Below are 26,238 nucleotides of genomic sequence, written 5' to 3' on the forward strand. Positions count from 1 at the left end.
CCAGGAGGGCACAGTAGTTCTGATGGGGCTCTGCAGGAAGGCAGCCCACACTGCTCCCTGTCTGAAGCCTTGTGCAGGTGTTAAACAGCTGTCCAGCGCACCCCAGAGGTGACTGCATTTCCGCATGCCTGAAGCAACACAGCACCAGCAATGGACAGGAGAATGGCTCCCGGGCATGGCTTGCTCATGACTGCTTCAGTCCCATTGGATGGGCCTCAGCCTCTTTTCTTCCCCTCACCTGCTTTGCAATGGGGTTGTAGACTCTGGGGGGAGAGGGGTGGAGGCAGGCAGAGGTGTCTCCCTGCAGCAGATGTAGACATGTCTCTGTATTAATCATTCTCTCATTGAAGTTTTTAGCTTTGTATTGAGTCCTTTACATGGAAACTTTGTATTAAGTCTTGGTAGAATAGTCCCAGGACAAGTGAGGCAGAGACTGTCCCTGTGGGGGAGAATAAGGTGGGAATGTATAAGGAGGAAGGTGAGCACTTCTGGGCAGTTGCAAAGGTTGGAGAGGGGATGGAAGCCAGATCCAAGATCAATGAGCCCTGGGAAGTGGGCCCATTGAAAGGAGACTGGACCTGTGGATGCTTTGGGGGTCAGCAGCAAGGGCCTGCTTTGGGAAGCCCCCTCTTTGGAGGTGAATGTGGCAGCATTGAGACACCACTCAGAAGCCGGCGCCACGGACACTAACTGCAGATTCATGGGACGGCTCTCACAGATCTTGCACATGCATAGGATGATAGATCTGCGGGGGATGGGGAGGCAGTGGCGTAGCAAAGAGTCCGGAGGGGTCAGTTGCCCCTGGGCACCATGCTAGGGAGGCTCAAATTTAATCCCATTCTACTCCCCCCGTTATCCCTTCTGCCTGCCACTGGCAGCTGGAGTCTCCTCCCTGCCTCTCTGCTCCGAGCCTGACCCTGTTCCAAGCCCGACCCTCCTCCATCTCCACTGGAGGGTTAGTGCATGTGGGAGCCCAGCCCCAAACTGTAGGGGGTGGGGGAAGATGCAGTACAAGTTCCCCTCAGTTGTGAACCAGGTTCGGAGCCATGACACTTGGCGGCGAGGGGGGGGCACAAATTTTTCCTTTGCCCCTAGGCGCATAACACCCTCCCTTCACCTCTGGCAGGGGGACAAAGGGGGCAGGGGAGAGATGAGCAGGGGCGGGGAGAGTGGGAACGGGGACAGGACCCGGGTATGCCATGACCTCCCAGATGGTGGCACACATGTTTTCGCCCTGCCGCACCAGCTGGTCCCACTCGGCATCATCGAGGACCTTTTCGGTGAGTGTTTGCTGCATGTTTCACAGGACTGCGATGTGCTGTCGCATGAGGTCATGGTGGATCCGCCAGTGCTTGCAGCTCCCCCGGCTTCGGTCGGCTGTCTCGGCTGGTGTGGCTCATCCCTCAGCGATGGCTGGTCTGACTGTGGAGGACAAGAGGGAGAGGCGGTCAGTCATCCCTGCAGACACTGTCCCTGAGGGCGTGCCCTCCTCTGTGAGCAGCGAGCAACTGTCCTTGAAACAGGAGACGGTGATGTCCTGAGTGCAAGGCCACGTGTGGCCTGCACAGCAGGCCTGTCCTCACAGGGGCCCTGAGGTGCCCAGGGAACCATCTTTCCTGCTTCCCCCCCATGGACAAGCAGGTCAGGGAAGTGTCTGGCCAGAGTGGGCTCCCATGTGCAGGAGAGGGGGCTGGAGTGGCCTTGCCCTCCCTGGGGCCCACACACACACATGGTAATGCCTTGTGCGTGCAGGCATGGCCATCTGCTATGTGCGACATTCCTTGGTCTGTGTGGGGTCGTGCGTGCGCCCTTGTGCCCAGTCTGCTTCCAGCAGTGCCTGGCAGGGGGAGGACTTCACGTGTTTGGGGCCTATCCCCAGGTTGTGAGCAGCTGCCCGTGTGTGCTCCCGGACTGGCTCCTGAGACCACGTGTTGCACACGGCCACTGCACGTTCTTGAACATGCACGGCCAGCTGCACTCTGTCCAGGCCGAGCATGTCAAGCAACGATCCTGCCCCATCTTCTGTGTTCCTGCCTCCCCCGCCTTGTGTGTGTGCCAACCTGACAGTACTCACCTGATGTTCCTTCCCTGGTGTCAGATGATGCCTAGGAGATGTTCAGAGCCTGTGGTCTCAGCTCCAGGCTGAGGTTGACGACACTGCCAGTGTCCTCCTCATCCTACAGCTGCTGTTGGTCATCGTTCTTCTCATCCAGGAGCTCCAGCTGGGTGACCATGGGTGTCTCCAACCCTGAGTCCACTAGCATGCATAGGGACTAGGCTTGCCCACCGCCCAGAATCTGGTTGAGCTCTGTGTAATAGCTGTGCTCCCTAGCCTGTGAGTAGCCTTGCTGCAGCTCTTTGACCTTGCTCCTCACTTGGTCAAGAGTGCCTCAGCCATCCAGCCATAAATGTCCACATTTCTGCAGCACGACTAGAGTTCCTGGAGGGACTCCTCCTCTGCCCAGAGCCCCAGAAGGGCCCGGATCTCAGCCCCCAACCAGGATGGCACCCGGTGTTTGGTGCCCCTGGGTGGATCCTGGGACATCTGGGGCGGCTCCCTGGAAGGGCCGGGGGAGGATTGGGGGGCTTGTGGCTGTGTCATTTCTGGTTCTTGGTGAGGCAGGGGAGCCTGCCACAAGGCTTGTCCAGGGTGCCTGCAGCTGGGTGCCTGGCTGGAGATAGGAACTATAGAGCTGTGATTAGTGTGGACGGAGTGTTCACCAGGGCACCTGCACTTTTTCCTGGAGGCCTCTTTTTTCGAAAGAACTGCCTCTTCTGCATCCACATATGCCTTTTTCCGAAAGAGCTCTTTTAGAAAAGGCATTATTCCTCATAAACTGAATTTTACCAATGTTGGAAAAACCCCTGCTTTCTTTCGATTTTCTTTCGACAAAACATGATTGCAGTGTGGACATAGGTGAAATTTTTTCAAAAAAATTGCCATTTAAAAAAAAAAAAAACAAAAAAAAAACCCTGTAGTGTGCATGTACCCAAAGAGAGCAAATCCACCTTCTTCCCATAGGAGCAATCTGGTGGAAATTGCAATGAAAATCTTATATAATTTTTTTGTCTTGTGTATGAGTTGTCCCTCATAAAAAATATATGCTGTTTAACTGAATTTTAGGCTATTTTTTAATAAACCAATAGTTGCATCTGGAGGCTTATGTCTATTTATTTAAGTTCATGCAAAAGAAAAATGTTCTGGAGAAACAGTGGCAAGAAAATACAACTGAGTGGAAATGTTTTTGATGAACCATTTTTCAGTGAAAAATGAAGATTCAGCTACATCAGAATGTTTCACAATTTTGTGTCAGTTTCATAGAGTTGTTCATATTAAAAACATCAAAAAAGGGCAAATATTCTATTTTGACATTTTTTTAATATTTTGATTTTTTATTGAAAATAACTTTTGCAGTTGAAACAAAAATTGAAACTGAAAATTTTAAAAATTTAGTTTTGGGTCAACCCTAATATATATATTCTTGTATGAATGTTTCAGTTATGTTAATGGAACAATAGGCTAAGCACTAGAAAAACATCAGAAAATTTCCATACAACAGGTTTTGACCCAAATCTTTTTATTCAGAGTGTCTTAAGCATTGGATAATAGGACAACAATCCCAGTATAATAAAAATGTTCCCTTGATTGCTGTTTTAAGGATAATATACTGATCTTTAATGCTTTAGGTACTTTACTCTAAAAATATTATATCAGTGACAGTCATATCTGAACTACAGAGACCAATATGAGACCACAGATCTTAACTTATAAAATAGCCGCTCCAAGTAGTGCCATATGCTGATGATTCTGACGTGACACCATATCTTTCCATGGCAGGATGATGAAGCACCCTAAAATTAGCCTTCTTACTACTTCGTAAAGAGCAAGCAGGAAAGCAGCAGCCTGCACTAAGACAAAGAGGCACAGGACAGAAAGGACTTTGCACCAAGACTCACTCACACTGAGGCAAGTCACATCACTTCATGGTGAGTAGACCTGGCTTTTTTACAAATTTCTGTGCTGGATTGTTTGAGTGTAATTAATAATCCTAAAATGTTCTAGGGAGGAGCTGGGTTGTCTGATTGTAAAAGCAGCAAGAAAGGTCTGAATGTGAGCACTGAAGGGAGGAGTCTGTTCTCCCAGGGACTGGGACGAGGAAGAGGGAGAATCTCAATGTAAAAGCAAAAGGGATGGATACCTTCTCTCTGGGGTAGGGCTGATCTGCAAGTTATTAGACTTGGATGCTGCTACTGGTGATTATTGGAACTAAGTAATGCATGCATAAAAATTGGAGATACTTTGATGACATCCCTTTTCTCCTGTACCCTATACTGCTTTTTCCTATCATTCTCCTACCAAGCAAACAGTTACCAGGAGATAAATTCTGTATTTCTACAATGAGTGCTCAGTTGGGGAGAAAGGATTCTCTGTGCAAGTGCGAATGTATGTATCTGGTAAGTAGGGGGCAGTAACACCCTCGAGAGTGGTAGAAAGAGGATTAAAAATGTGATGGAGTTGCTGCACCAGGAAGTGCTTTGGTGTGGGGGGAGCATGTAACTGGTGGAAGCAACCTCTTACAGGTGGGGAAGAAAATCCATGAGGTAATGCTTGACTACATGAGGGCAGGATGGACATAGAATAACATGGATGCTGGATTGGCAGATAGTAAAAGGAGCAAGAACAGAATATGAAGGTTCAGGGTAGTTCTAGGAGGTGGGTATGGCAGACCCTAGCTAGCTGTAATAGCTTCTGACCCACTGCCAAGGTAGTTACTGTATGCTGACTCATTCCTCTATTCCTGTAGCAGTAGGCAGAGAGAGAAAAGGCATGAAGAAAAGAAAGTAAGAGGAACAAAATATTTAAATTCAGTCCCATAGGTTTTGCCCGTAGCTAACTCTGGGGGAAAAAAGGGATGTCTGCCAACAAGGAATCTATCTAGTCTTCGGTTTGTTTTGATTAGTGGATGGTCAATAATGTTTCTCTCCTTTCATGATTTAATTCAGGGCAAGGCCCCTGACTTTACATGTATCACTCAAACCTAGCAGGAACTATTTTGGTGCAATTGGCACCTCCCAGGTCATGGCAGTTTATGCATAACCCATCCCCTCCAGGGTGAATAGTAGGTGTAGACATCACAGTCACTGTCTGTCTGACTGTCTCACCACACTGAGGTCAAGAGGTTTGAGTGAAAACAATGGCTGTTGGGTCTAGGGGCTAGTGGCCTAGAAGCCAGAGTGAAAACAGCAGCCCTTGGCTGTGTCTACACTGGGCCACTTATTCCGGAAAATCAGCCACTTTTCCGGAATAAGCTGCGAGCTGTATACACTGGCCCTTGAATTTCCGGAAAAGCAACGATGCTCTACTGTACAAAATCAGCCGCTATTCCGGAAAAACTATTCTGCTCCCGCTCGGGCATAAGTCCTTATTCCGGAACACTGTTCCGGAAAAGGGCCAGTGTAGACAGCCCAGTAGTCTTTTCCGGAAAAAAGCCCTGATCGCGAAAATGGCGATCGGGGCTCTTTTCCGGAAAAGCGCGTCTACATTGGCCACAGACGCTTTTCCGGGAAAAGGGCTTTTCCGGAAAAGCAGCCTGTCAATGTAGACTCTCCTTTTCTGGAAAAACTGAAAACGGAATAGTATTCCGTTTTAAGTATTTCCGGAAATTCATGCCAGTGTAGACACAGCCCTTGTGTTTATTCAAGGCAGTTTAGCCTAGTGGCCAGTACCCCATGCTTACCTAGTTCCACAGGGAAGCTAAGTTCTGGCTTGAACAAGAACACAAAATGGCCTCGGCAAATAGCCTAAAGACCAAGGGGAAGCAATGCCTTCCCTGGGTCTTATTGCTCAACCACTCCCCTGTTCCTATCCCTATTCTAACTCTTCACTCAATCTGAAAAGGGCCATGCTGTTTTATTATTTACTTTTTTTTTTTTTTTTTTTTGGCCTAATAAGTCTTGGAGTCTTTTTTTTTTCCTCAACAACTTTGGTCGTCCCCCCCCGCCGCCTTTTTTTCCTCAACAGAATTTTTTCCCGAGTGGGTTTTTTTTTTTTTTTGGTGGGGGGAGGCTCGGTATATTTGGTTCAACCATCTGGCAACCCTATTTGAATATGCCCAGCATGGTCTGAGGTGCAAACTTCCTCTGCCCATAACGTCTCAGCTTTCACGATGTCCATAATTAGCACTCTTTTCTCTGCTAAGTAGTAAAACATCACTTTCCTTTGTCTTTCTCTTGCTTCTAGTGTACTTATAGAACCTCATTTATTGCCCTTTTATGTCTCTTGCTTGATGTCATTTTGTGCCTTAGATTTTCTGATTTTTTTCCTTACATGCTTCTGTTATTCTCTTGTAGTCATCTTTAGCAATTTGTCCATATTTTGTGTGATTTCTTTTTGATTTTCAGGTAATTAAAAAACATCTGATACAGCCATATTAGTCTCTTGCTATTCTTCCTATCTTTCCTTTGCATTGGAATAGCTTGCTGTTATGCCTTGAATGCTGTCTTCTTAAGAAACTGGAAACTCTCCTGAACTCCTTTTCCCTTAGGTTTTCTTCCTATGGGAAATTACCTACCAGTTCTTCGAGTTTTTCTATTTTTTAGCATCTATTGTCATTCTGTTCCTCTCATTCCTTCATTTCATTAGAATCATGAAATCTGTCATTTCACTGTCATTTTCACCTACATTGCCTTTTACCTTCAGATTCACAACCAATTCCTCCCTGTTATTCATAATCAAATCTAAAATGGCTGCTTTCTGGTTACTTCCTTCATCTTCTGAAATGAAAAATTGTCCCCAGTACATTCCAATAATATAAATTTTGGGTTTAGCTATATTGCTTTTCCAACAGGAGTCTTACTACCAGGTCTTGTGTTTTGGATATTTCTGTTGTTTGTTCCAGAAATGCCTCATCCACCCCCTCTTCATGATTTAGTACACTCCTACAGTAATTTTCAGAGGGGTAGCCGAAGTCCAGCCCCCTGCTCTAGGCAGGACCAATTCCAACTAAATCAACCCGGCCAGGGCTTTGTCAAGCCGAGACTTAAACACCTCTAGGGATGGAGACTCCACTACTTCCCTAGGTAACCCATTCCAGTGCTTTACCACCCTCCTAGTGAAATAGTTTTTCCTAATATCCAACCTGGACCTCTCCCACTACAACTTGAGACCATTGCTCCTTGTTCTGCCATCTGTCACTACTGAGAACAGCCTCTCTCCATCCTCTTTGGAACCTTCCTTCAGGAAGTTGAAGGCTACTATCAAAGTGCACTTTAAAGACTAACAAAATATGTAGATGATATCATGAGCTTTCATGGGCACAACCTACTTCTTCCGATGACTGGAGTGTTGGAAGTCCAGATCCAAAATAAATAAGGGAAGGAGGGGGGGGGAGTGGGAAGAAGGAAAACAAATTGAAGGGGAGAAAGAAAAAAAGACAGAGTAGATAAGCTTCAGAGGGATAGCTGAATGAGTCTGTAACAGAAAAAACTTAAAAAACAACAAACAGTCTGGTAGCATCTTAAAGACTAAATAGTTGCAAGAGGCTGATAAGAGCCATGAGTTAGCACTTGGAAAGGAAGATGACCAACACCAGACTCTAAACAGACATCAAGAACCATTAGCACCTTCATTGTTTGGTTGGTTGATAATGTGCAAGCCATCCAATATCCATAGACATAAGAATTATGGTTTCAAACCATAGGCATAAGAATTAATCTTGTGAATGAAGTTAAGCTCCAGTCCTTCTCTGTGTATTTGGCTTGTGGAACTGGTCTGAAACAAAACAGCGACTTGGAGATCCATTAATGAGTGTCCCGGAAGATTAAAGTGTTCTCCAACAGGTTTTTGAGTGTTGCCTTTTCAGATATTTGATTTGTGTCCATTAATTGTTTCCTATAGAGCCGTGGTCACCAACCCGTCGATCGCGTGGCATTCGGGGCCCAACCAACCACCCTGCCCCCTGTTCCCACTGGCACTCTGCTCCCACTGGCATCCTGGCCCATGCCCCCATTGGCACCCTGTCCCCACCCCAGCACCCTGTCCCTTGCCTCCACTAACACCCTGTCCTCTGCCCCAGGCCCTTGCCCTGGAACCCACTGGCCCTCTGTCCCTTGCCCCAGCACGCATTGGCACCCTGCCCCAGCACCCATTGGAACCCTGCCCTGGCACCCAGGCTCCTGCCCCAGCACCTACAAGCCCCCTGTCCCCTGCCCGAGTACCCATTGGAACCCTACCCAGCACCGTGTCCCAGTACCCCCTGGCAACCTTCCCCAATACCATGTCCCCTGCTCCCACAAGCACAGTTGGGGTCACATTAGTGAGGCTTGTGGGGGTTTTGGAGGAGTTTTTATTTTGCATCTCACTTGTGTGGCCCCAACTAACTTTTCTGTGGGTCAGTGACCCTTGACTCAAAACAGGTTCCCTGCTCTTCTCATAAATAAAGACAATGCAGAAACTTTTTGTGTTTGGCATAGTATTTTATTTAAAAATGAAGCCTGAAAGTAGGAATAAGAGATCCTCCGGAAAAGAGCTTATTTTCCGGAGGATCGTGTCCAGACTGGCGCTTTTCTCTGGCTTATCTACAAGCCGGAAAAAAGCGGCAGCCATGAAAATGCAAATGCCGTGGGGGATATTTAAATCCCCCGCGGATTTGCCTATTCCCAAGTGCTACATTTGCATCCCTATTACGGAATAGGGGCCAGTGTAGACGTAGCCCAGGAGTGTTTCAGGATTCCGGAGATATCCCAGAAAAACTCTTCTGCATCCAGGGATGTGTTTGTTCTTCCGCTTTTTTTAGTGGAAGATCCAATGTGCTCCTTCAGTCACCCCTATATTCCTCTTTCCACGAGGAATAAGGGGGCTTCCAAAAGAAGGGGTTTTCTGACATTTGGTCCAGTCTAGACAGGCCAAATGTTGGAAAAACCTCTTCCTGCAGAAGAATTGGGGAAAAATAGCAGCAGTATAAGGGTTGGGGGTAGCAAGTGACGTAGAGGAGGAGAATAGGGAGGAAGGGGTGGGGCTTCGAGGAAGGGGCGGGGCGGTAGATCTTGGCTTGTTCAGTCATTTGAAAAGCGATCTTGGGTGTAAAAAGGTTGGAGACCACTGCTATAGAGACTGTCCAGTTTGGCCGATATACATTGCAGTGGGGCACTGCTGGCATTTGATGGCTCTGATTTGGTGGCTGATATGGTTGGGTCCAGTGATGAAAACGCTTGTGTAGATATGTGGGCAGAGTTGGCACCGAGGCTGATTGCAGGGGTGAGTTCCTGGATGCTTATGATATAGCTGTGTTGCATGGTTACTAGAAATAATTTGTTTCAGGTTAGGGGGTTGTCTGTAAGCCAGAACTGGCCTTTCCCCCATAGTAATGTCACTCCTATTTTCCCCCCATTTATCTTGACCCAGAGACTTTCAGCTGGTCTGCCTCTGACCTCCTTCTGGACCTTGACAAAACATATACATTCTTAATGTTCAGTGCAGTACCTCCTCCCTTTTTTCCTGCCTCACCTTCCTGAACAACCTTTACCCCTCTGTAGCACTATTGCAGCTGTTAAGATTCATCCTACCAAGTCTAGGTGATACAATTAAGTTATCATTTAGCTAGGTTTTAAGACATCCAGTTCTTCCTATTTATTCTCCATAATCCTTGCACTTGTGTGTAGACGTCCCCCTATTGGTGGAAGATGGACTGAAAGGGAGTTATCAAGGAGGTGGTATGACTGTGCTGTTTGCATCTGATCTAAACATAGGAGATGTCTTACTGCAGAAATGAACTACATGCAGTGTGTTCATGTTGCATGAGCGTCCTGGTATTAAAAGAAGAATAAGGCCATTTTTGGCTCACAGATCATATGGAACATCACAGTCTACATCTGTGACCAGATGGGAGTTCTTGACACTGATTAAACTTTTTCTCTACATTTCCTTCCTATAATCAAAATTTCCATCTCTGGCATTGACCACTGTCAGAAGACAGGATCCTGGACTAGATGGACCTTGGATCTGAGCCAGCATGACCATTCTTATGTAAAACTCATCATTCCAAATATTCCACACAAATGTTTTGAGACTTATATAGCCACCTAGATTTGCAAAAAATAATTAACAATAATTTTCATAAATATTCACATTTCTATACAAAAAATGCCATATGATGATGAAATCAGGACAAACTACTTATCAGATGTAAACATAATGAACCAAATTTATTTTTGGTATAACTCCGCATTTTAAAATAAATGGGCTGAAACCAGGAGATATTTGGTCTATTTGGCTGATTTTTGTAATAGTAGATATTTTTGTTAATAAATAATATTAGGAATTAGAGTTCTAATTTCTGAAAGAGTGTCATTTTGTAACTTTTATAAAACCTGTTGTTTTCCTAGTGGAGTTTGTAAATGGGCCTTTAAATAGTCAGTTCATGACCGTTATAAACCTGGTTGGCTTCTCCAGTTCGTTTATAATAACCAGGAGCATTGAAATAGTCTGTTTATAACTATAATAATCTCCATTGGCTTCTGGGCAACATTTATAATGGATGTGAACCTAGAAATAGCCTGTTTATAACCATTATAAACTCTGTCAACACATCAAATGAGTTAATATTAGCTATGATCTCTGAATACAAAGTTCTTAAGAGTTATAACGTCTGCATATTTACACAGAGTTTATGATAACCATTAACATTTTAACACATATTGCCTAAAATTTAATTAGAATTTTTAATTACAATGGACCAAATCTACAGTCTCCCTAATGCAATTCTTACTATTCTATTGACTTCTCTATGGCTATGTCTTCACTGCGAGTTTTTCTGGCAGAAAATATGCTAATGAGGGACTCATTAGCATAAGTCACAATCTCATTAGCATATTTTCTGCCATTTCTTTTTGCGCAAGGGGTTTTTGCACAAAAAGAAGCAGCGTGGATGGGGGGGTTGCGCAAAACAGGGGTTTTGCGTAAGACCCTTATGCCTGTCACAGAGAAGCATAAGGATCTTGTGCAAAACAGGGATTTTGCGCAAAAAAAAAGTCAACACTGCTGCTTTTTGCACAAAAAATGCTTGCATAAAAAGAAACAGCAGAAAAGATGCTAATGAGATCACGACTTATACTAATGAGTTCCTCATTAGCATATTTTCTGCTGGAAGAACTTGCAGTGAAGACGTAGCCTATGAGTTTTACTGAGCAAGGGTGTCCATATTTAATCCAATAATTCTAAAATAAATTATAATGATATTAATTTTTTTGATGATTTCTTTCAATCTCCCTCAAAACAAATAAAAAGAAAAATCACTGGTAAATAGATCAAAGAATTCAAAATTTGTATAAAAAATAAAGACTTATATCTACCTACTTTTTAGGTTCTTTAAGTTAAGATTGGAACAGGAAGGAAGTTCGTAGGTAAAGTGTTATTATTTTGCAGCCATAGCTCATGTAAACATCAAAGGAGTCTGCAAGACACCCTAAACCAGTGGTCCCCAACACGGTGCCAGTGGGCACCATAGCGCCCGCTGGGGCATTTATGTGCGCCCGCCGAAACATCTGGGCTGGCCCCGCCCCCAGCGTGCGGCACATGCGTGGCACCAGCCCTAGGTGCTTGGCGCCAGCCCCGGGTGCACGGCGCATGGGTGGCCTCTGCCCCGGGCATGCGGCACATGCGTGATGCCAGCCCAGGGCATGTGGGCAGCCCCTGCCTCTGGCGCGTGGCACATGCGCGGTGCCGGCCCTGAGCTCAGGGCGCGTGGGTGGCCCCTACCTCCGCCGCACAACACATAGAAACTCTGGCAATTCAACCATAATAATTTTATATCCCTATCTGTGCACATACTGGGACTCTCTGGTGTCAGGTAATGAGTTTCAGTGTACTGCAACTCACTATAGTTATTATCTGTATCTAAAAAGGTATTGTGTATTATGTCATTAGGTGACTAAAAACTCGCCTGATCATTAATATTGTTGTATGATATACATTAAGAGTTAAGAGTTATAAGAGTTATACATATATGTTGAATTATAACTAAAGTGTATTTCATTTGTGGGGAATCCTGTATCCTGAGCAGGGCACAGAATTCATATCTTCTGCAGATTTCTTGGCTCCTCCACAGAAAAATATGGAAGCAAAGAAATCTGTGGAGAACACACATCCCTTCTGCAGTAGCCTGGGCACATCTGCTGGGAGCAATCAGCAGCAGTGTAGATCATGGTAGTAGGGAGGAGAGGGCTGGTATGCGGGTTCATAGAGAGGTGTTAAGAGGGTGGGACAGTGTACTAGCTGCATATGAATATGTGAGAGAGACTCACCCTGTCCTGGCCCCCTGTGTTGCTCCATCCTGGGCTTGGAACCCTTGGGCTGTGTGAAGTAGGTTCTGACCTTGAGGCAGAGCAGAAATGTGACAAAGAAAAAGGCAGGCAGCTAATATTTGTTAATTGTTCCCATTCTCAGTCAATTAAGGCTCCTTTACCTTGCCAGAGCCTTATTCTAAATGACAGTAACTGAATGCTCAGCTAAGAAGGGCTATCTCAGGGCGCCAGACTAAAATTCAGTTTTGAGCTGCACACAAGTGAGTAGCAAATAAAAAAAATAATTAATTAAAAAAATGGAAACAAACCCTCACTGATGTGGCCTCTCACTGAGAAAGAGAAAGACATTCCCCACATTCCCCTCACATACCAGAGCCTGGGGGGGGGGGGGCAGGCTAGTAGATTTTGTGTGATCCAATCTCGTGGGGGTTGGCAGGGAGGCTGGAGCTCCAGCGTGGGCTCCCCAGTGCTGGTGGGGGAGCCCCGAGCTTTGAGGGCTGGATCTAGGGAAGATCGGGGCTGCATCCATCCCTGGACCTTAGGCTCCCCATCCTGGTCTGTCTACTTTCTGGCTCTTTTTTTCCTGTGCAGAAAGTCACAATGAGGTTAGATTACAACCAAGGATCTATTTTAATTATCCATTTTAAAAACTGCGGAAAATTATTAGAAAAATTACATGACTTTCTTGTGTGCAAGTCTGAGCAATTTAAAGCCACAGAGTGCCAAAGACTAAAATAAAAGTAATATACTTTAAATGAAAATCTAGGATTATAACTGTAATGCAGGGTCTTTATTACCAAGTATTTGGAATTTAACTTTCATGTGTTTAGAAAATGTTGAACAGTTATTGTTATTATTTTCTGTATGGTAGTTTTTAGTAAATTACCAAAATAAGTGAAACTGGTATGATTATATTGCATTATTTTGACAAATAAAATATGCAGAATTTTGGAGGGGAGGTTGGTGAAGAATTTTGGATTTTTTGATGCAGAATTCACCCAGAAGTAGAGTTTATTCCAGGCACGTCTGGGGGAGTTAGTAAACAGGTTTGATGTAACAGGCAGGGGAGGGGAGGAGACAGCATTTAACCTCTTCCCTCCCCTCCCCTTCCAGGCAGGAAGGAGAACTTTATCAGGGCTGAAAAGACAAGGGTTCTGAACTCAAGTAATAGGCAATTGAACCAACTGATTGTATACAATATTATATTATGAAAGTATTTCTAATGAGATGTTTTATGAAAGCTTGTGACATACTAGTGATTAGTATCACTATGAATTTTATGTATTATCACTACATAAAATTATTAATATTCATTAATATTATTCTTTACCGTCTGTGGCCAAAGGGAAAAACAGTTCTTTCCAAGATAGGAAGTAAGGTAACATGTATCTATAGGTATATCTACACATACATCTACACAACAGTGTTGTTTTGGAATAACTGATGTTATTTCAAAATAACAAAGAGTGCGTCTACACAGCAAACCATTATTTCAAAATAATGTCAAGTTGGAGGACTTCTTACTCCGACTCCTGTAACCCTCATTTCATGAGGAGTAAGGGAAGTGGAAGGAAGAGTGTTCTTCCTTTGACTTCCTTCTGTGTAGTCAGCGCCAATAGCCGAATTAAGCTAGTTCGACTTCACCTACGCAATTGATGTAGCTGAAGTTGTATATCTTAATTCGAATTTTGCCCTGCTGCATTGACATGCCCTACATGTCTCCAATAAAATTAAGCAAGATATGATCAAAGAACAATGGAAGACACATGTATATTCACATTAGCAAGGGAACTGGAAAACCACAGAAAGAGAAGAATGGCATGTGGTCATCCTGACTCTTGATTCAAGGTCACTGAATTCTGAGAGATAAGCAGAGACAGAAAGCTATTTTGTTATCCATTGTTAGACAGACACAAATATCCAGAGCACTTGCTTTCAAGTTAAGAAAGATGGGCCCTTCAACTAACAGGGGTTTAAGTAGCTGAAAACTGAATATTGGTGAGAAACATGCTTAGACAAAGAGCTTTCACCTAAGGGAAGCCAGCACCTTGTACTTGTGTGGAAGGCCTTGCCTAAGGAAAAGTGAGCCATGGCTTGAAAGAAGAATGGCTGGTGAGAGAAACCATCTTGTGGGGAAGGGGAAGGAGGGCATCTATAGGCCCCATGAGGAGCTGTGAGAGCATGGGGAGGGAATTTTTAGGCTCCTAGTGAAGCAGCACAAGGGAGGGTGGGGAATCCGCAGGCTCCATGAGGAGGTGTGGGTGTGTGAAGGGAATCCCCATGCTTCAGGTGAAGTGGATGCAGAGGGAGGGGTGAAATCACTAAGCCGTGTAAGAGCCTCACAGCTGAGGGGAAATCTCCACACATCGGTGTGTAGTGGCAGAGGGTACTGGTAAATATCAAAACTAAGATAAATCATGAATGAAACTCTAAGAAGGCTTTAAAATCCATACATAGAGCAGTTTGAGGCTAAGAAAGTCATTCCAACACCCATTAACCTGAATCTTTGTGTATGTGTATCTCTTTGTTCAATCTGACTGGGTAGTGCATGAGGCAGACAAACCTGGATATGCCCCATATAGAGTTAAGCAGGGTTGGGTGAGAGGCTTAAGCTCCCTTACCCCAATTCCTATGAGAACATTGTTGGTTATTCCCCTTCATCAGAGAGCAGTGGGAAAGTGCAAAGGTTACTGCATTCCTCACTCTGGACTGGGAAGCACAGGGGGCAGATGAACCTGGACTCGCCCCCACTGGGGGATGTGCACCCCTGCCCTGGCTGTGCTCACTTCTCACCTGGCCCCAAGCAGTGTTCCCTCTAATCTGCCCTGCGGCACAGCTTCCCAGGTGATTCATCAGCCCCATGCAGTCAATCAGCTCCATGCACAGAGTCCTGAGCCTCTCTGACTGGGGAGAGGAGGGTGCTGATTAATCACCTGGGAAGCTGTGCTGCTTTGCAGCTTAGAAGGAACACTGGTCCCAAGCTGTTGCTGTGAGAGAGGGCTTGGGTGGTCCTCTCTCCCTGGGGCAACCTACATACTAAAATCCTCATCCACTGCCCCACCCTATATCAATGATTCAAGTGAAGCATGTACATTTTCATTTTGTTTTTCCAAAACAAAAATTGAGTTAAGGACCCAAGCAATGCTGGGTGAATCTTCTCATTCGTTTCTATATTTAAAATTCAAAGCTGAGGAATTATAATTATATGCTGCAGTCTCAAAATATGCATGTTTATATGCCCCAACAAAAGATTGCCTGTTCTTAAAGAACTGACATCAACCAAAACAACAAAACAAAACCAACAAACCCAAGAACCAACAAACCCACATATTTTGGGGATATTCTGTGTTTTTGAGGAGAGGAGCGTTGAGAGGTATTCAACAAGATTTTCTCTTTGAACTCGCTCTGATATAGTCAAGCAAAATATTGATGAATTTTTAATTTGCTATTTCATATAGAAAAGAACATGAAATATAGGATTAAACAGTGATCATACTGCGTGTAGAGGAGGATAGAAGACACGATTACAACTCAATTATCACACAGTCAACCACTAACTTTACTATAGTTATGGCTCTTTAGAAAGGATCTGATCCTACTCTCACTTAAATCAGTAACAGAACTCTCATTGATTTCAGTGGAAATAGGATTAGACCCTGTCAATTAACACTACCTCTGACCTGTCTTGTTCCTTTTTCATATACTTAATCATTGTGGGACAAATGCTGCAGTCCTTACTCAGGCAATACTTCTAATGCAAAAATAGCCTTGTCCTGTTAAATGGTAATGTTCATGGGAGCTGTATTTTAATGAGAAAACTAAGTACTGCATGATTTTCCTGTGTGATTATTTGTGTCATATATTAAAAAAATAGTAACTTGTTTTTTTTTCAACTCCTCTAGTATGTCTACACTTTCTAAAAATAGTATTTGAGTGGTCACCTAATGCCTTACATGCTGGTGTTAAGAACTATACTGCGTAATGTTATGAAAAGAAAATATCCAAACTGATATTATCTTCCATGTGTCTTGCAAATGTTTATGGATCCATCTTTAGTGGCAACATTTAGAAAAATTTTATTTACAAAAGTATGAAGGCTCTGAGTTAAATAACTATAAATCTAGAATTAAAAAGAGAAGTAAGACTTGTCAAAGCAGTTCAGAATACTGAATTATGAAATAGAGTATCCTATCTCAAATAACAGCTACTAATTGATCAGTTAGGGAAAGATTACCCAAATAACACAACTAGGGTGAAATTTACAGCTCCTTCACCATGTCTGTGCAAGTAACTAGGTTTTCATATAAAGCACTACATGGAGATTTCAAGCATTGGAATTCACCTCCAACTGCAAGCTGATTACAGAACTGCTATACATATCCTCTGAAACTGATTCACCAGCTCCTAATAGCAAACCTTACTAATTCATTGTCTGCTTTCTTCTCCAGATCATAAAAAAATATATTCATTAAGAGAAGAACTAGATTAACAATTCCCAGATGGTAGGACACACCAAAAGTGTGTATGTAATGGTGTTCCTAATGGTTACACCAGAGAGCTAAAAAATATCCCTGAATCATTAGTCCACAGTAAGATTTATAATAAGTCTGTGAAAGATTTAACAAAGGACTCAAAGCCTTGACAAAAAATAAAAACTGAATTAGTGTTTCCAGCATTATTGGATGTGAATATTAAAAACTAACATATTAAAATCAAATGGGCAATCAAAACTTTTGTATCAGCTATGATGATAGGCCTGGGGGCTTTGAAATATTTTTATTTGGAACTGGGTTTAAACCATAGACAGAAAGCTGTTTGTATATAAAATGACATCAGAAACATGGCCATCTTTTGGATAACTGACTTTTTATACTTACTGGCTGCATCTAGACTGGCAAGTTTTTCTGCAAAAGCGGCCGCTTTTGTGCAAAAACTTGCCAGCTTTCTACACTGGCCCCTTGATTTTGCGCAAAAGCACTGACGTTCTACTGTCCGAAATCAGTGCTTCTTGTGCAAATGCTTTGACATTCCCGTTCAGGCAAAAGCCCTTTTCCGGAAATGTTTTTGCGCAAGAGGGCCAGTGTAGACAGCTAAAAACTGTTTTGCGCAAAAAAGCCCCCGATGGCAAAAATGGCCATCGGGGCTTTCTTGCGCAAAACCGCATTTAGAGTGGCACGGACGCTTTTATGCAAAAGTGCTTTTGCAGAAAAGCGTCCGTGCCAATCTAGACGCTCTTTTCCGCAAACGCTTTTAATGGAAAAACTTTTCCGTTAAAAGCATTTGCGGAAAATCATGCCAGTCTAGATGTAGCCACTGAGTAAGGTCTTCACCCCAGCTCCCTTCCCTCTTTTAGAAAGTGAAAGGAGTGGAAAGGCATAAAAAGGCCCTACAGGTTCTATAAGTGGCCAGGGTAGAATTATTTTAACATAGTCATAGACAGCCTTAAACTTAATGGCATTTTCTCCCCATATCCCACAGGATTCGAGTTCTGTGCTGCATTTCTTTATTCTTACCAATAAAAAAGCAAGTAGTTGCAAAAGAATGTATCAAAACACTAGAGGAGGGGAGGATCATTGAGTGTCTGTGTTACCTCTTTTTATCATTTTCTAATCCCCTAAATTTGTTATATATAGATATATTATTTACCTCTCAAGGGAGTAAAATAATTTGTTGGTTGGCTTATACATTTTAGAATGTATTCTTTTTAGTTCAAGAAGCTCTAAACATGGGCCATATTTAAATTTAGGTATAATTACATTTGGTTGGCCAAATGTTTAAAAGAGGGAAGGGAGCTGGGGTGAAGACCCAAATGTTTAATGAAAGTTAGCACTACAAGATGTTTGCGACATCTTTCTGGCTTGTGGGCAAAAGGTTATCAGGATATAGTAATCTATCTTAGAATCTTTCCTTACCTGTTAGGGGATAGACACTGAACACTGGCTAAATTAAGCCTGAACGGAGAGAGAAGAAACCAAACTTTCCCCCTGCATGCAAAAAATCTTCAAGTTTCATCCTATTGTCAATAAAGATACTGGTAAATATCAAAACTAAGATAAATCATGAATTAAAGTCTTTAAGAAGGCTTTAAAGTCCATACATAGAGCAATTTGAGGCTGTTTAAGAAAGTCATTCCAACACCCATTAACCTGAATATTTGTGTATGTATATCTCTTTGTTCATCACTAAGGGTACATCTACACTGCAGACCTATTTCAGGATACCAGAAGTATCCCAAAATAGCTATTCCGTGTCTTTTGAGCAAGCCCATTATTTTGAAATATAATGGCATTGCTATTCTGACGTCCCTGTAAACCTCATTCCAGGAGGAGTAAAGGATGTTACGGAATAGCGCTCTATTTTGACATTTGGCACTGTGTAGGCAGCGCCAAATTTTGAAATAAGCTATTTCAAAATTAACTGAAAATAAGATACATAATTTTCAAAGCTCAAATTGCGTTCAAAATTTAAGCTCCGGGTGTAGCGTAGATGCACCCTGTTATTCAGGATATAAACCCAACCTCAAAACTATTATCCAAATAGTATCTCAGGATTAAACAAGTGTCATCCTAAATCTGCCAGGAGTGAGGATTGTAGTTTCTTTAGATGAGTAGTCCTTATTTGACTGTGCATTTTGGTTAGTTTTGTATGCTATGGTGGATTACATAATTATTGGAATTTGTTATGATATACTCATGTACAGGGCTTGCCAAGTGGCGGCGAGCCCTGCTCACCAACCGCATGGTTTCATGCCATTCTACGCATGCGCAGATCATTCTGCGCATGCGTAGATCACTCTGCGCTGGCTCTTCCGGGTCGTAATCTACTCACCACGGGCGAGTAGATTACATTATTTGTCGAGCCCTGCTCATGTAAGTTAAACATCTGGAATATTATGTATGTTCATGTGAGAGCAACTGGGAATGTATTATATCTTTGATGCAAGAATTCCTTATTTTGTCTTAGCTAGATTAGTTAGGTGGGTTCAGAAGAGACAATATACCTTCTGCTGAATGGGCAGTCTTTTTTATTTTGTATTCTCTTTACAAACATTAAGATCTTCTTTGGATTGCAGGGGCCAAGAGACTCCATTAAAGAGGAAATATCAGTGATCAGAGTTAAGGATTTTGGGTGCTCAGATAGTATTCCTCCATGATATTCTCCTATGCATTTAAGCACATACTTAATTTCAAACATATCAATAGTGCCACTGATATCAATTGAATCACTTATGTGCATGTTTAAGAGCTTTGTTGAGTCAGGAGCTTAATCAACAGATTGACGTTTATTAGAGAATTTTTAGAGACAAACAATACATAAATTATAGTAGACAATTTTGTGTAACAAGTAGGACTGAGAGAATGGGTACATCCGGTAGCCGGTTTGAGGTATGGTGGTAGGGGGGATCTATGCCCTGGGGGCCTGGGTTTATGGCCCATAGTGGGGCGTTTGGGCCCCCCGGGGGGGCCCACTAGTGGGGTGCCTTCCTCCTTTGGAGTAATGACTTAGGCCTTTCGTTGAGGAGTGCGAAGAATAGGTAGTTCCCGAGGGAGGGGGAGGCGTGTGGCGGGGGGGTTTGGAGTGTGGCTAGTTATAAGCCCGAAGTGAATGGAAAAAGGTGGGGTGTGGGGCCCCGGATGTAGACGGCCAGTGGGGTGGTTATCTGGTTAGCGGATGGGGGGTTTGGTGGGGGCGCTCATTCTGCGGTTGGACCGGTAGTTTAAGTGGGTTGGGTTTAGATTTGGTAAGGTGAGCATCGCACCATTAATCGGGTTGTGGGGGCATTCGCGGGGTCAGTGTGCATGGGAGTGAATGTGATAACAAACTGTATTAAACCCAAAGAAAAATAAATAGATCAAATTTTGTTTTCTTCCTTTAATTCTCACAGTTGTGATGCAACAGCTTTAATGCATACATTGTTTAAACTTGTAGTGGTGGATATTAGATGTGAAAGCCTGGCCCCAATGACATCAATGATTTTAATAGAGGTAGGATTTAATCCATCATTCCATACTGAATTAGTTTCTCTTCCACAATATGAGGATGCCCTGTACTGGAAAATATATATCTTGTAACATGTCTTGGACATGTGTGTCCAATAATTCTGACTTGAATTTCTTTAAAAATATCTTGGCATTAGTCAGAAATAATTTTGTGTACCCACTTTGATAGTTTTAGATTATTATTTTACATATCTGTTTAATATCAGACACTGTGCTCATTTGTTTCTTTCTCTTTCTCTCACACAACTTTTTTTTTCATTCATTCTGTATCAAAGTGCATTAACACCTTTGTTGGTTGGAGGATTCTTAACATTAATTTGAAACAATAATCTTCCTGGTTATGCAAAGTAGTCAGATAAATAGTATAGAGTACTTTCACATGGACAAAACAGATGGCTTTTGCATGGTGACTTTAAGTTAATGGATTTCATGGTATCCCTAGCCCAGGGGTACTCAACTTTGGAAGCCTCGGGGGCCACAATGATACTCAGAGCACATGACAAGGGCTGCAACTTAAGTGTGGTTGCATATACATGCAAATATATATGCAAATAGCTTCTTTCACACTGACGGGCATGAATACAAAGATTAAGGCAAGACTACACAACTCGCAGGCCCCATTTAAGTCAGTTCTGCTGATATTAATAAAATGCAATATTTACCCGATTTCCACGCGTATGACAACACTTTTAATGAGCAATGACAGTCCAGGAATTTAACTACTAAAACGCATATCAATAGAAGACCATTATATTGACTACTTTTTTGTTTTGGCTCCCACCTGCAGGCCGTGTGTTGAGCCCCACTTAAACTCAAACTGTACCATGGGACAGAAACAAACAGGCTGCAGGTCACATGCGGCCCATGGGCCACGTGTTTTTTTTCATATGAAATAATATTATCTCATGAAAGAATCCACAAAATAAAGTGTTTAAAATGCTTGCCATTTGACCAGGGATGTTTATGAATTTTCTTTACAGAAAGCAGCTATGTATAATCAAATTTTAAGTATGTGATTATAATAATGGATTACATTTTAAAATATAATTTTGAAAATTAATATTGCTCTTATTTCAGTTACTTTATTCTCAATCCCGACACTGCATATCTGACTTCATGAACCTTTCAAAATTCTCCCAAAATGGACTGAATTTACTACTCAACTTTACGGTATTGTTAAAGGCAACAAATAAACTTAAATTGGAATTTATAACCCAAGCTGTTCTTGCACCAGTGTTCCCCAAAAAACAGCCTAAAAGTTTAAGAGACCTCTCGAAAGTGAAATACTTTTCAAATTATTATACCTTATATGCCTTGTCTCAAAAGTACATTTCCTAAAAATTCTCCCTGGCCAGAAGAGCACACTTGATAAGTTTCAGACAGATTGCTACTGTTTTGGTGAAACCGGATGGAGATTGAAATCCAGTTTATAAGTAGGGATGTCAACATGTAGTCTACTACACAATTAACCAATAAGCCTTGGCTTATCGGTTAATCTTAACAGCTACACATACTCCCCCGCCCCTTTTCTGCCTCTATCAGATACAGAGGCAGCAACTGAGACCGGCAGGTGGCTTCTAGAGGGCAGGGAGGGCGCGAACCCGGGAGCACACTGTCTGCTGGGTCCCGATCCTGCGGACTATTGAATAGTTATGTAATTGATAAGATCTCATGCAGTTACAAGACTATTCAATTACACTATATCTAATATCACTATTTATAACAGAAAACTAACGGTATGTCTACACTACAGAGTTAGTTCGAACTAACTTAGTTCGAATTAGTTAATTCGAACTAAGCTAATTCGAACTAACGCGTCTAGAACTAAAAACTAGTTCGAATTCGCGTTTTGCTAATTCGAACTAGCATGTCCACATTGAGTGGACCCTGAACAGGGCTTAAGGATGGCCGGAAGCAGTGCCGGCAGGCATCAGAGGAGGACTTAGAGCGTGGAGATGCTGTCTCAGGCTAGCCGAGGGCTGTGCTTAAAGGGACCCGACCCCCACCCCGGACAGACAGTTCTCAGGGGTGCCCCGCTTGAAAACCAGTCCTGGCTTGGAGTGCCCGGAGTGCACACACTGGGCACATCACAGCACTCGGCCATCAGCCCGGCTGCACTTGCCGCAGGCTGCCATCTGGGGAGAGGGGGCAATTGGGGGGCTGCAGGAGAGCTTCCACCCCCAGAAGCCCGCAGAGCCAGCCCAGTCCTCCCCATCGGGGGCTCGTACCCCATTCCTCCCTCACCTCCTTCCACTTACCCTTCCCTAGCCCCCCTTCCTGATGTACAAAATAAAGATAACGTTTCTTCCAACATTGACTCTGTCTTTATTGAACAAAACTGGGGGAGACTGGGAAAAGGAGGTGAGAGAGGGGAAGAGAAAGGCTGGGAGAGGGGAGGGCAACTAACATGATCAGGGGTTGGGAACAGGTCCCAGATGAAGAGAGGCTACAGAGACTGGGACTGTTCAGCTTAGAAAAGAGGAGATGGAGCGGGGACAGGATAGAGGTCTCTAAAAGCAGGGGTTGGGTGGAGAGGGTGCATTCAGAAAAGTTCTTTATTAGTTCCCATAAAGAAGGACTAGAGGACACCAAAGGAAAGGAATGGGTAGCAGGCTTCAAACTAGTAAGAGAAAGTTGTTCTTCAGAAAGCAAATAGTTAACCTGTGGAACTCCTTGCTGCAGGAGGCTGTGAAGGCTACGACTAGAACAGAGTTGAAAGGGAAGTGAGATCAAGTCATGGAGGTTGGGTCCATGGAGTAGTCTTAGCCAGGGGGTAGGAGAGGTGTCCCTGCCCAAAGTTTGTGGAAGGCTAGAGAGGGATGGCATGAGACAAATGGCTTGGTCACTGTCTTCGGTCCATCCCCTCCAGGGTCCCTAGGGTTGGCCGCTGTCGGCAGACAGGCTACTGGGCTAGATGGACCTTTGGTCTGACCCAGGACGGCCATTGTAAGCTCAGGGCTCAGGGTCGGGGTTCTCAGTGGACCCCCTTGATTTTCATGCACACCTGCTCCTGGGTGACCAGGCTGGCAGCTCTCCTGCCCTAGCCGGCCACTTTCCTGTGCCTAGTGCGGAGATCGTGGACGAGGTCCACGATGTCCGCACTAGCCCAGGAAGGTGCCCGCCTCTTGCGGTCCAGGGCAAGCTCCCGGGAGCCGCCAGCCTGGTCCCGGGAAGAGGGGGTGGGCTGGGGGACATCGGGTGGGTGGCTCTGTGCCGTGCCAGGTGCAGGGTCTGCTGGCTGGGTGCTGGCAGGCTTGCACTTGGCACGGACACCGTAGCCAGCCCGTGCCCCTTTAAGGGGTCCGGGGCCGGGAGGGGGGCATAGAGGTCCCTGGTGTTGGCCAGAGTGGCCACCAGGGAAACCTGGGGAGGGCTAGCCTCCCACTAGTTCAAATTAAGGGGCTACACACTCCTTAATTCGAACTAGTAAGTTCGAACTAGGCTTAATCCTCGTAAAATGAGGTTTTCCTAGTTCGAACTAAGCGCTCCGCTAGTTCGATTCAAATTCGAACTAGCGGAGCGCTAGTGTAGCGGCTATGAATGTTAGTTCGAACTAACGTCCATTAGTTCGAACTAACATTGTAGTGTAGACATACCCTAAGCGATTACCTTCCTACTTTCCAGAATTTTATAGATATAGATAGATGGATATATGAAAAGATGGCATTATAGCTCAATACTTTTTGTAAACTCATATGGTACTATATGAGTACAATAGTACTTTGGTCCTAACATGTTAAAATGCCCATTTCAAATAGCTTTTTTCTGTCAGTATTTGGAATGAGTGTGAGGGGAAAAAAATCTGTTCTTTACATTTTCAGAGTGATGTGCTAGGGCAGTGGTCTCCAACACTTCTAACCACAAGATCACTTTTTTTTTTCAATTTAAGTGCAAGGTAAGAACTACTTCAAACCCAAATACCCTTGACCAGATCCTTCTCCGGGGCCCTGGCCCTGCTCCATCCCTTCTTCAAGGCCTTACCCTGCTCACTCCATCCCTCTTCCTCTCTGAATCTCATTCACTTTCACCAGGCTGCGATAGGGGGTTGGGCTGCAGGCTCTGATCTTGGGCCAAGGGGTTCGTAGTATAGGAGGGGGATAGGGCATTAACTTGAGGAGTGCAGGATGATAGGTTCAAGTACTCCCTTCTCTACTTGGCCTGGGAGCCGCAGGACAGCCAACACAATCTGCCCCAGGGATGGACCCAGCTCCTGCAGTAGGAAAGCAGGATAAGGGGCTCTCTGAAGGTACAGAAGTGAGGTGGGCTCTGGAACAGCTTAGAGGATATGGCATTCACCTGTGGGCTCAAGTCCCTGTTGCACCTCAATCATGCTCCCTCCTCCCCAGCAAGTGCTCCGTCCGGTGTTATGTATGTGTACTCTTAGGAGTACACAAGAGAAGTCTGGGGGTGTATGTCAACACAAGTGAAATCGGGGGAGGGGGGGAGAATGTCTGGGATTTTCCACTGCAAAGGGGATCAGGGAAAGGGTGGTGGCACTTGCCTGTCAAATTGAATGTTTGGAGCTGTTTGCCCAGATATTACAGTCATTCTGCACACTTGCCCCAGTGCTAGTGGGAAAGCGTGTGCCTGTGGCAGCTCAGGTGAGACCCAGGACAGTTCTAAGTTGTGGGGTAGGGAGGAAAAAAATCACTTCCACCTGTGCCTCCACCAGGGAGGTGGCTCAGGACAACACATCCCCATTGCCCCCTCCCCATGGCGCTGCAGAGAGGAGCTAAAAGGTGATGAAGAGTCACAATAAGCTTTTCTCCAAAGGACCCGTTTGCATCAGTAGAGTAGCGGAGGGAGCAGTTGCCCCCAGGCACTATGCGCTAGGGGGGACACCAGGCAGGGGTGGGAGCACACAGCACCATGTGGTGAGCCTGGGGCTGGCAGGCCACTTGCTCCCTGCAGTCAAGCTGCCGAGGCAGGGCCAGGCTGTGGGAGCAGGCACTTTAAAGGGTTACCATACATCCAGTGCCTGGCTCTGGGGGAGGGGTGGGTGCATTGGGGGTACTTATAATTTTTTTTTTAAAAAGGAGTACTTTATTTAAAAAAAAAAGTTGAGAAACACTGCTCTAGTCCACTCTAAAACCACCGTACCTCCAGAGGGCCCCCATCCTCTGTTGGCTGTCTGGTCACTCCCAGGGTGGATGGAGTCCCATCCCCCTAGGCAGCTCCAGTCCTGCCCACCTTGGGAGCGACCAGACAGCCAGCACAGGCTGCCCCAGGGATGGAATTGGCACCTGTATTTGGAAAGCAGAATAATGGACTGCTGAAGGTAGGGAGGTCGAGTGGGATCTCCAGTGATCTTGATCTCTGCCCACTCAGGCAGTGGCTGGGCAGCCAACACCAGCTGCCCCAGGGTTGGACCTGGCTCCTGCATTAGGAAAGTAGGATAAAGGAGCCTCTGAAGTTAGGGATGTGGAGAGGCTTAGGGGTTGGGGCATTCGCCTGGGGCGTGATGGGTTCAAGCTCTGTCCACCATTGGAGCAGATGGACAGCCAACACAGGCTGCCCCAGGGATGGAGCTGACCTCCACATTAGGAAGACAGAAGGTGTGGTGGATTCTGGAGTGGACTAGGGCGGGGGTTCCCAAACTTTTTGACACGGGGACCAGTAAATCCATTCACGAGCTTTCGGAGGACTGGTAACATTCATTTGCATATTGGCATATTCATTAAGCTAATGATGAAAATGCAAATATGTTGGTTTTGGTCCTCCCAAAGTCCCCAGGGCCAGCTTTAGCAAAGCTTTTGATATGGCCACCCACAATATTCTTACCAGCAAGTTAAGGGAATATGGATTGGATAAATGGACTGTAAGATGGATAGAAAGCTGGCTACACCAGGATTTCCCAAACTTTTACTTTAGTTGAAACCTGGGGTTTTTTTCAGTACTTTTTTTGCAGCCCAAAAATATAAAATCACATAAAAAAATG

General features: G+C 44.5%; 1 protein-coding gene across 2 annotated transcripts in view; it reads left to right on the plus strand.

The window, feature by feature from the left end:
* Positions 1-3,872: 3,872 nt before the first annotated feature.
* The window catches only part of MYPN (myopalladin), a 164,393-nt gene continuing 142,027 nt past the window's right edge, over positions 3,873-26,238 (plus strand). Inside the window, exon 1 of one of the 2 annotated variants that reach the window (XM_014574681.4) lies at positions 3,873-3,987. The gene's annotated coding sequence lies outside the window, so the exon portion shown is untranslated. The remainder of the gene's footprint in view (positions 3,988-26,238) is intronic. The other variant, XM_006125268.5, reaches the window with a different exon arrangement.

The sequence above is a fragment of the Pelodiscus sinensis genome, chromosome 8, assembly GCF_052426305.1.
Source record: "Pelodiscus sinensis isolate ZL-2025 chromosome 8, ASM5242630v1, whole genome shotgun sequence".
Classification (NCBI taxonomy): Eukaryota; Metazoa; Chordata; order Testudines; family Trionychidae; genus Pelodiscus; species Pelodiscus sinensis.